This window comes from Hylobates moloch, unplaced genomic scaffold (genome assembly GCF_009828535.3).
Source record: "Hylobates moloch isolate HMO894 unplaced genomic scaffold, HMol_V3 SCAFFOLD_2, whole genome shotgun sequence".
NCBI lineage: Eukaryota > Metazoa > Chordata > Mammalia > Primates > Hylobatidae > Hylobates > Hylobates moloch.
In genome coordinates, this window is record NW_026652277.1 from 121,336,940 (window position 1) to 121,344,096 (window position 7,157).

General features: G+C 36.0%; 1 non-coding gene across 1 annotated transcript; it reads left to right on the forward strand.

Annotated features, from left to right (window-relative positions):
* The first annotated feature begins 5,644 nt into the window (after positions 1–5,644).
* LOC116477711 (small nucleolar RNA SNORA33) lies at positions 5,645–5,775 on the forward strand. Its single transcript, XR_004250608.1, has one exon. It is a non-coding gene; the product is annotated as a small nucleolar RNA SNORA33 (small nucleolar RNA).
* The last annotated feature ends 1,382 nt before the right edge of the window (positions 5,776–7,157 follow it).

Consider the following 7,157-nt stretch of genomic DNA (forward strand, 5'->3'; position numbering starts at 1 on the left):
ACAGTAAGTTCTTAGAATACAGGTTGGTATATATATGCTGAGTGCCCCAAAATGTTGACATCTGGTTGAATTCTCATTTTGTGGATATTATTTTTTTAGGTAAGAGAAATTGAAATTTATTTATTTATTTTCAAAGCAAAACATTATTGACCCATTCCAAACCCATTTTCTGCTGCCAAATAGAGCTCAGGTAACTCAGAATTTCTAAATAGGTCTCCATAACTCTTCAGTAGAATGCTTTTTTTTTTTTTTTTTTTTACTTTTAGTCTGCTGGCCTGAAATAATTTAAAGAAAATCAAAATGAGAAAAAATACTATGATAAATATTCTTAAGTTCAACTGGTATTTTTAAAAGTCTGATTCATTATCAATTATCACTTCATTAAAAATAACAAAATCCATTATAATGGAGTAGAACCAGGACCAGTGTTTTCTGGAGAATAGGCATAGCCCCCATTTCCAGTCTAATCTGGATTTTTAAAAATATACAACTTTAACAGAAGCAAAGGATAGAATGAGGGGCAGAGATAAAAAATATTTGATCTATCTTGTTGACAACAAAAGACACATCATAAGGTTTGAGGGTCAGATGCCTTAGAAATTATCTGCCTGCCACTAGAATGAACATGGGCCCTCAACCTGCGAGGCAGTTTAGTCTTGCTACCTCCAGTTTTTTCCTATCAACTACTATTGGAAGCACTCAAGTATGGAGGATTACTGGACTGTTGGTACAGCTCTGCTCTTTAATTAAGGTCTGCCTTCCATGTGCTTTTTTGAGAGCTGATGACTAGGCTAAGCAGTTGCTGTCCATGGTCCATTAGAGCTCGAAATGCTCTAATTATTGACTTAGCTCAGGCACAGGCTACAAAAGCAAATATGTAGACTTGGGCTGATGATTTATTGATTGCTTTTAGGGAATTTAAATTGTTGTTTTCATTTCAACAATTAAATGAGTTCCAGAGGTTGAATCAAGAATATATAATTTTGAGCCAAGACCAAATATCTGTCTAGTCGATAGGAGATACAATTGAGTGTAAAAACAGGCATCCTCCCAACCTTGTGGAGCTTATACTTCTATTGTCAAGAAACATGAAAATAAAATAAGTGAAAAAGAAAACTAAAGCTCTGGTAAGCCCCTCAAAATAGCAGCATATCATGTCATGAAACTTTGTAATCAAAGATTTCCCTCGTCATGGAATACAGAGAAGATTCCCTTGAGGAGGGGATATTTGAGCTGGAATTTGAAGGATAAACAAGTTTATTGGGTGAGGTGGAAAATATAGGGAAAGGTGTTACATGCAGAGAGAGAATATTGTGTAAAAGGCCTTTGATACAGAAAGGAGCCTAACACTTTATAATGTACTAAAAGGAGTCCCACTGTGCCTGGAGTTGGGGTGGGTTATGAGAGTGGGTTATGGTTATGATGTGAAGAGAGAGGATTGGGGTCAAACTGTTGCTCATCAGTCACGCATCCATTTTCTCATTCACTCAATGAATATATATGTGCGTGCGTGTGTGTAAATTTATAAATTTTCCTTTTCTAAATGATTTCTTTTTTAAATTGACAGATGAAGTTATATGCATTTGTTCTGTACATGAGGCTTTGAAGTATATACAAATTGTGGAATGGTTAAATCTAGCTAATTAACAACTGCATTACTAGACATAGTTATCATTTTTGTGGTAAGAATACTTAACATCCACTTTCTGCATTCTTCAAGATCAAGGAATATATATTGAGCATGAATTGGTGTTAGTTACTTTGGAATGTTGGGATTGGACCAGTGAATGTAACTTACGGTTTTTTTTTTTTTTTTTTTTTTTTGAGCAAAGCAATGTCACGTAGTGTTAAGTACTATGCAGAGAGTTCAAATGGACTGAAATGATGGATACAGCAGGTTTTCCAGCTGAAATTGACTTGTAAGGAAAAAACGTTTTTCTGAAGTGATATATAAATGGGGAAAAAAAAGAGATATTCATGGTGAGCAAAAGGGGAAGAGCATTACGTGTAGAGAAATAGCTTGTGCATAAACTTAGGAAAGTAACAAGCTTACATTGCAAAGAACAGAAAAAAAGACCAATGTGGCTGAATCTTAATGGGAAAGAAAGTGTACCTTTTATTTTTCATTCCAATTATTTGTTAACTGTTACAGCCAGTTTCAGGGACCTTAAAGACTTCAATATCCTTAAGGCTTGCAAATTTGCTTTACTACTGCTACTACAACTACTACTACTACTACTGCTACTACTACTATTATTATTATCCTTGTTTTAGAACCCTGGCATATGGCTTTATTACAGCCAGCTTTTTAAAAATAAAAGTTCCTGTAGAAACACATTTTCTTTTCTTTTTGGTTCAATTTTTTAAAAATACTTTAAGTTCTGGGATACATGTGCAGAACGTGCAGGTTTGTTACATAGGTATACACGCATCATGGTGGTTTGCTGCACCCATCAACCTGTCATCTATATTAGGTATTTTTCTTAATGATATCCCTCTGCTAGCCTCCCACCTCACAACAGGCCCTGGTGTGTGACGTTCCCCTCCCTGTGTTCATGTGTTCTCATTGTTCAGCTCCCACTTATGAGTAAGAACATGCGGTGTTTGGTTTTCTGTTCCTGTGTTAGTTTGCTGAGAATGATGGTTTCTAGTTTCATCCATGTCCTTGCAAAGGACATGAATGCATCCTTTTTTATGGCTGCATAGTATTCCATGGTGTATATGTGCCACATTTTCTTTAGTCAGTCTATCATTGATGGGCATTTGGGTTGGTTCTGCTTTGCTACTGTAAATAGTTCTGCAATAAACATATGTGTGCATGTATCTGTATAGTAGAACATTTTATAATCCTTTGGGTGTATACCCAGTAATGGGATTGCTGGATAAAATGGTATTTCTGGTTCTAGATCCCACACTGTCTTTGACAATGGTTGAACTAATTTACACTCCCACCAACAGTGAAAAAGCATTCCTGTTTCTCCACATCCTCTCCAGCATCTGTTGTTTCCTGACTTTTTAACGATTGCCATTCTAACTGGCGTGAGATGGTATCTCACTGTGATTTTAATTTGCATTTCTCTAATGACCAGTGATGATGACCTTTTTTTCATATGTCTGTTTGCCACATAAATGTCTTCTTTTGAGATGTGTCTGTTGATATCCTTTGCCCACTTTTTGATTTTTTTTTCTTGTAACTTTAAGTTCCTTGTAGATTCTGGATATTAGCCCTTTGTCAGGTGGATAGATTGCAAACATTTTCTCCCATTCTGTAGGTTGCCTCTTCACTCTGATGATAGTTTCTTTTGCTGTGTAGAAGCTCTTTAGTTTAATTAGATCCCATTTGTCTATTTTGGCTTTAGTTGCTATTGCTTTTGGTGTTTTAGTCATGGAGTATTTGCCCATTCCTATGTCCTGAATGGTATTGCCTAGGTTTTCCTCTAGGGTTTTTACGTTTTTACGTCTTACATTTAAGTCTTTGATCCATCTTGAGTTACCTTTTGTGTAAGGTGTAAGTCAGTGGTCCAGTTTCAGTTTCCTGCATATGGCTAGCCAGTTTTCCTAACACCATTTATTAATTAGGGAATCCTTTCCCCATTGATTGTTTTTGTCAGGTTTGTCAAAGATCAGATGGTTGTAGATGTGTGGCATTATTTCTGAGGCCTCTGTTCTGTGCCATTTTTCTATACATCTGTTTTGCTACCAGTACCATGCTGTTTTTGGTTACTGTAGCCTTGTATTGTAGTTTGAAGTCAGGTAGCATGATCCCTCTAGCTTTGTTCCTTTTGCTTAGGATTGTCTTGGCTATATGGGCTCTTTTTTGGTTCCATATGAAATTTAAAGTAGGTTTTTTCTAATTCTGTGAAGAAAGTCAATGGTAGCTTGATGGGGATAGCAATGAATCTATAAGTTACTTTGGGCAGTATGACAATTTTCATCATACTGATTCTTCCTATTTATGGGCATGGAATGTTTTTCAATTTGTTTGTGTCCTCTCTTATTTCCTTGAGGAGTGAATTGTAGTTCTCCTTGAAGAGGTTCTTCACATCCCTTGTAAGTTGTATTCCTAGGTATTTTATTCTCTTTGTAGCAATTGTGAATGGGAGTTCACTCATGATTTGGCTCTCTGTTATTGGTATGTAGGAATGCTTGTGAGTTTTACACATTGATTTTGTATCCTGAGACTTTGCTGAAGTTGCTTATCAGCTTAAGGAGATTTGGGGCTGAGATGATGGGGTTTTTTAAATATACAATCATGTAATCTTCAGAGACAATTTGACTTCCTTTCTTCCTATTTGTATACCTTTATTTTTTTTCTCTTGCCTGATTGCCCTGGCCAGAACTTCCAATACTATATTGAATAGGAGTGGTGAGAGAGGGCATCCTTGTCTTGTGCCGGTTTTCAAAGGGAATGCTTCCAGCTTTTGCCCATTCAGTATGATTTTGGCTGTGGGTTTATCACAAATAGCTCTTATTATTTTGAGATATGTTCCATCAATACCTAGTTTATTGAGAATTTTTAGCATGAATGTGGTGTTGAATTTTATTGAAGGCCTTTTCTGCATCTATTGAGATAAACATGTGGTTTTTGTCATTGGTTCTTTTTATGTGATGGATTCCGTTTATTGATTTGCATATATTGAACAAGGTGAACAAGGCTTGCATCCCAGGGGTGAAGCCGACTTGACTGTGGTGGATAAGCTTTTTGATCTGCTGCTGGATTCAGTTTGCCAGTATTTTATTGAGGATTTTCATGAGGGATGTCAACCTGAACTTTTGTGTGTGTGTCTCTGCCAAGTTTTGGTAGCAGGATGATGCTGGCCTCATAAAATGAGTTAGAGAAGAATGCCCCTTTTTTCTATTGTTTGGCATTTCAAACTTTAATTGTCCAAAACAGAATTTTGATCATTAGTCTCTTCAAACATTTATCTCCCATTGTTTGCACCTTAGTGAAGTGCACATGCCATAGTCAAAGACAAATATTTGGGACCATCCGGACCATCCTTGGTTCCTCCTGATGTATTAGCATGGCTTATTAAATATCTATCAACTTGAGATCAGTTCTACTTGTGTTCATCTAAACTGTAATCTAAATGCTCATCATTTTCTACCTGAACTAATTTAACATCCTTATAATTAATCTTTTTTTCGGTGGAGGGGCTTGCCCTATAGGACTATTTTATAACCAAAAGATAGGCCAATGTTTTAAAAGTAAAATTTGATGATCTACTACTCTATTCTCCGTTCCCACCTTTACTCCTAACATTGACACACACTCTTCAGTGGCTTAACATCACTCTGAAAATATAACTAAGTTCCTGGCCCCACTCCATACATCTCCCTGTGATCTAGCTCTTCCCTGCCTCTCCAGTCCTGAATCTACAAGGAAAAAAAATCTTAAAAACACTGTTATAGATTCACCCCTAGAAACACCAGACATTCAGGTAACTCAATTCTTCCACATACCCACGAATCTAATCAAGCTCGAATATATTCTAGTCTATATACTTCTCACACCTCTTCTCAATTCCAGAAAATCTTCTATAATGTCAAGTGTAATTTAAAGACCATGAGCAGCAAAATATCCTATTTTTTTCAACCTCTTCTCTCAAAGCTTTCCTTAATTCATTGTACTATAAAATAAAACAAGCTAGCCAATGAATCTGCTTACCTAAACATGTTTCTGCAGAAATTTTTATTTTAAAAAGCTGGTAATAGTAAAGCCATTTATGAGCCTTAAGTATATTGAAGTTAAGGTTCCTGAAAATGGCTATAACAAATTAAAAACATAATTATAATAAAAATTAAAAGCCTGGCTTCTCCCTGAGGACAGTGTTTTCCCTGCAGCCCTCTAGGGCAGTATAACATACGGTGGTGATTGTTAGGCTGGGAGGTGTAGTAGAAATGCTTTTGTTCCTCTTTGCCATTTTTATAAAATTCTACAATTTGTCTCCTAAAAACATAGCTTTGAATCTCATTTCCATGTATTATATCACCCACTACTCTTCATTTGCTGTTGTCATCTTCAGATCCCAGGTATTCAACCACATGTTTTCCAAGGCATCTGTTCCCGGCTCCATATCACTCTCTCCACACTACTTCAGTCTTAATTCTGGTGATTTCAGTATATATGTACATAATCATACATAACTCCCAGGCCCTTCGTTTCATTAATTTACCTTCCAATGATCTTCCCCTGCATTCTGCCTTACCTACACACTCACATGATCTTGCCCTGGCACTTACTATTAACAATAAATGTAACCCTGAACAATTACATTGCCTGCATTTCACTTTTTGATCATCATTACTGTCTATCCTTTCAACTCACTTTCTCTATTACTCCACTCCTCCAAACTATGAATTCTACTAATTTTTTTTCCTGTCACTGAGATATTTGATATCTTCCCCCTGCTCCTAAACAAACCTAAATATTATGGTCAATTATTATAATCTTTTTTGAACACATATACTCTCTGGCTTATCTCTAGCTTTGTTGTAGTCACCTAATAAAATCAGATCCTGTTTAATCCAACTTTATAACTTCTCTGCACTTGAAATTTGTACAACATAAAACGAAAGGAGAAAAATGCCCAATTAATTGATTACTTCATTATAAATTAATAATTATAGACCTAAATTGGGCATTAGTGATTCCTGCCAGTTGCGTCACAATTCCCTACATGCATTTACTCTTACGTCATTTAAGATGACAGTTTCACAGCTTCTTAGCTCTCCTCAAACCTTCAACATCACCCATTTCATTTTCATTCCCAGATAAATTCTACTTCATGAAGAATTATTAAAGTACAAGTATACCCCAGAGACGTTCCAGGTTCAGTTCTAGGCCATATTTTTTTTTTTCATATTCTACCTATAATCCATTAGTAAATGTTTGCCTCTATCTTCAAGTGTCCAGAATCTGGCCATTTCTTATTTATGTCCACTGTTATAAGTCCAGTCCTATCTGTAATTGTATTTTAGCTAGATTATAGCAATTATCACCTAACTGGTTTCTATGCACACATTCTTATCCCCAACACTCCACTTAAACCTTGCAAACACATACACTCTAATTTCAACAAAACAGAAAAAGAGGTACTTTATACCAGTCAATTCATGTCAGTCCTCTGTTCAAATTCCTCTAATGACGTCTAATT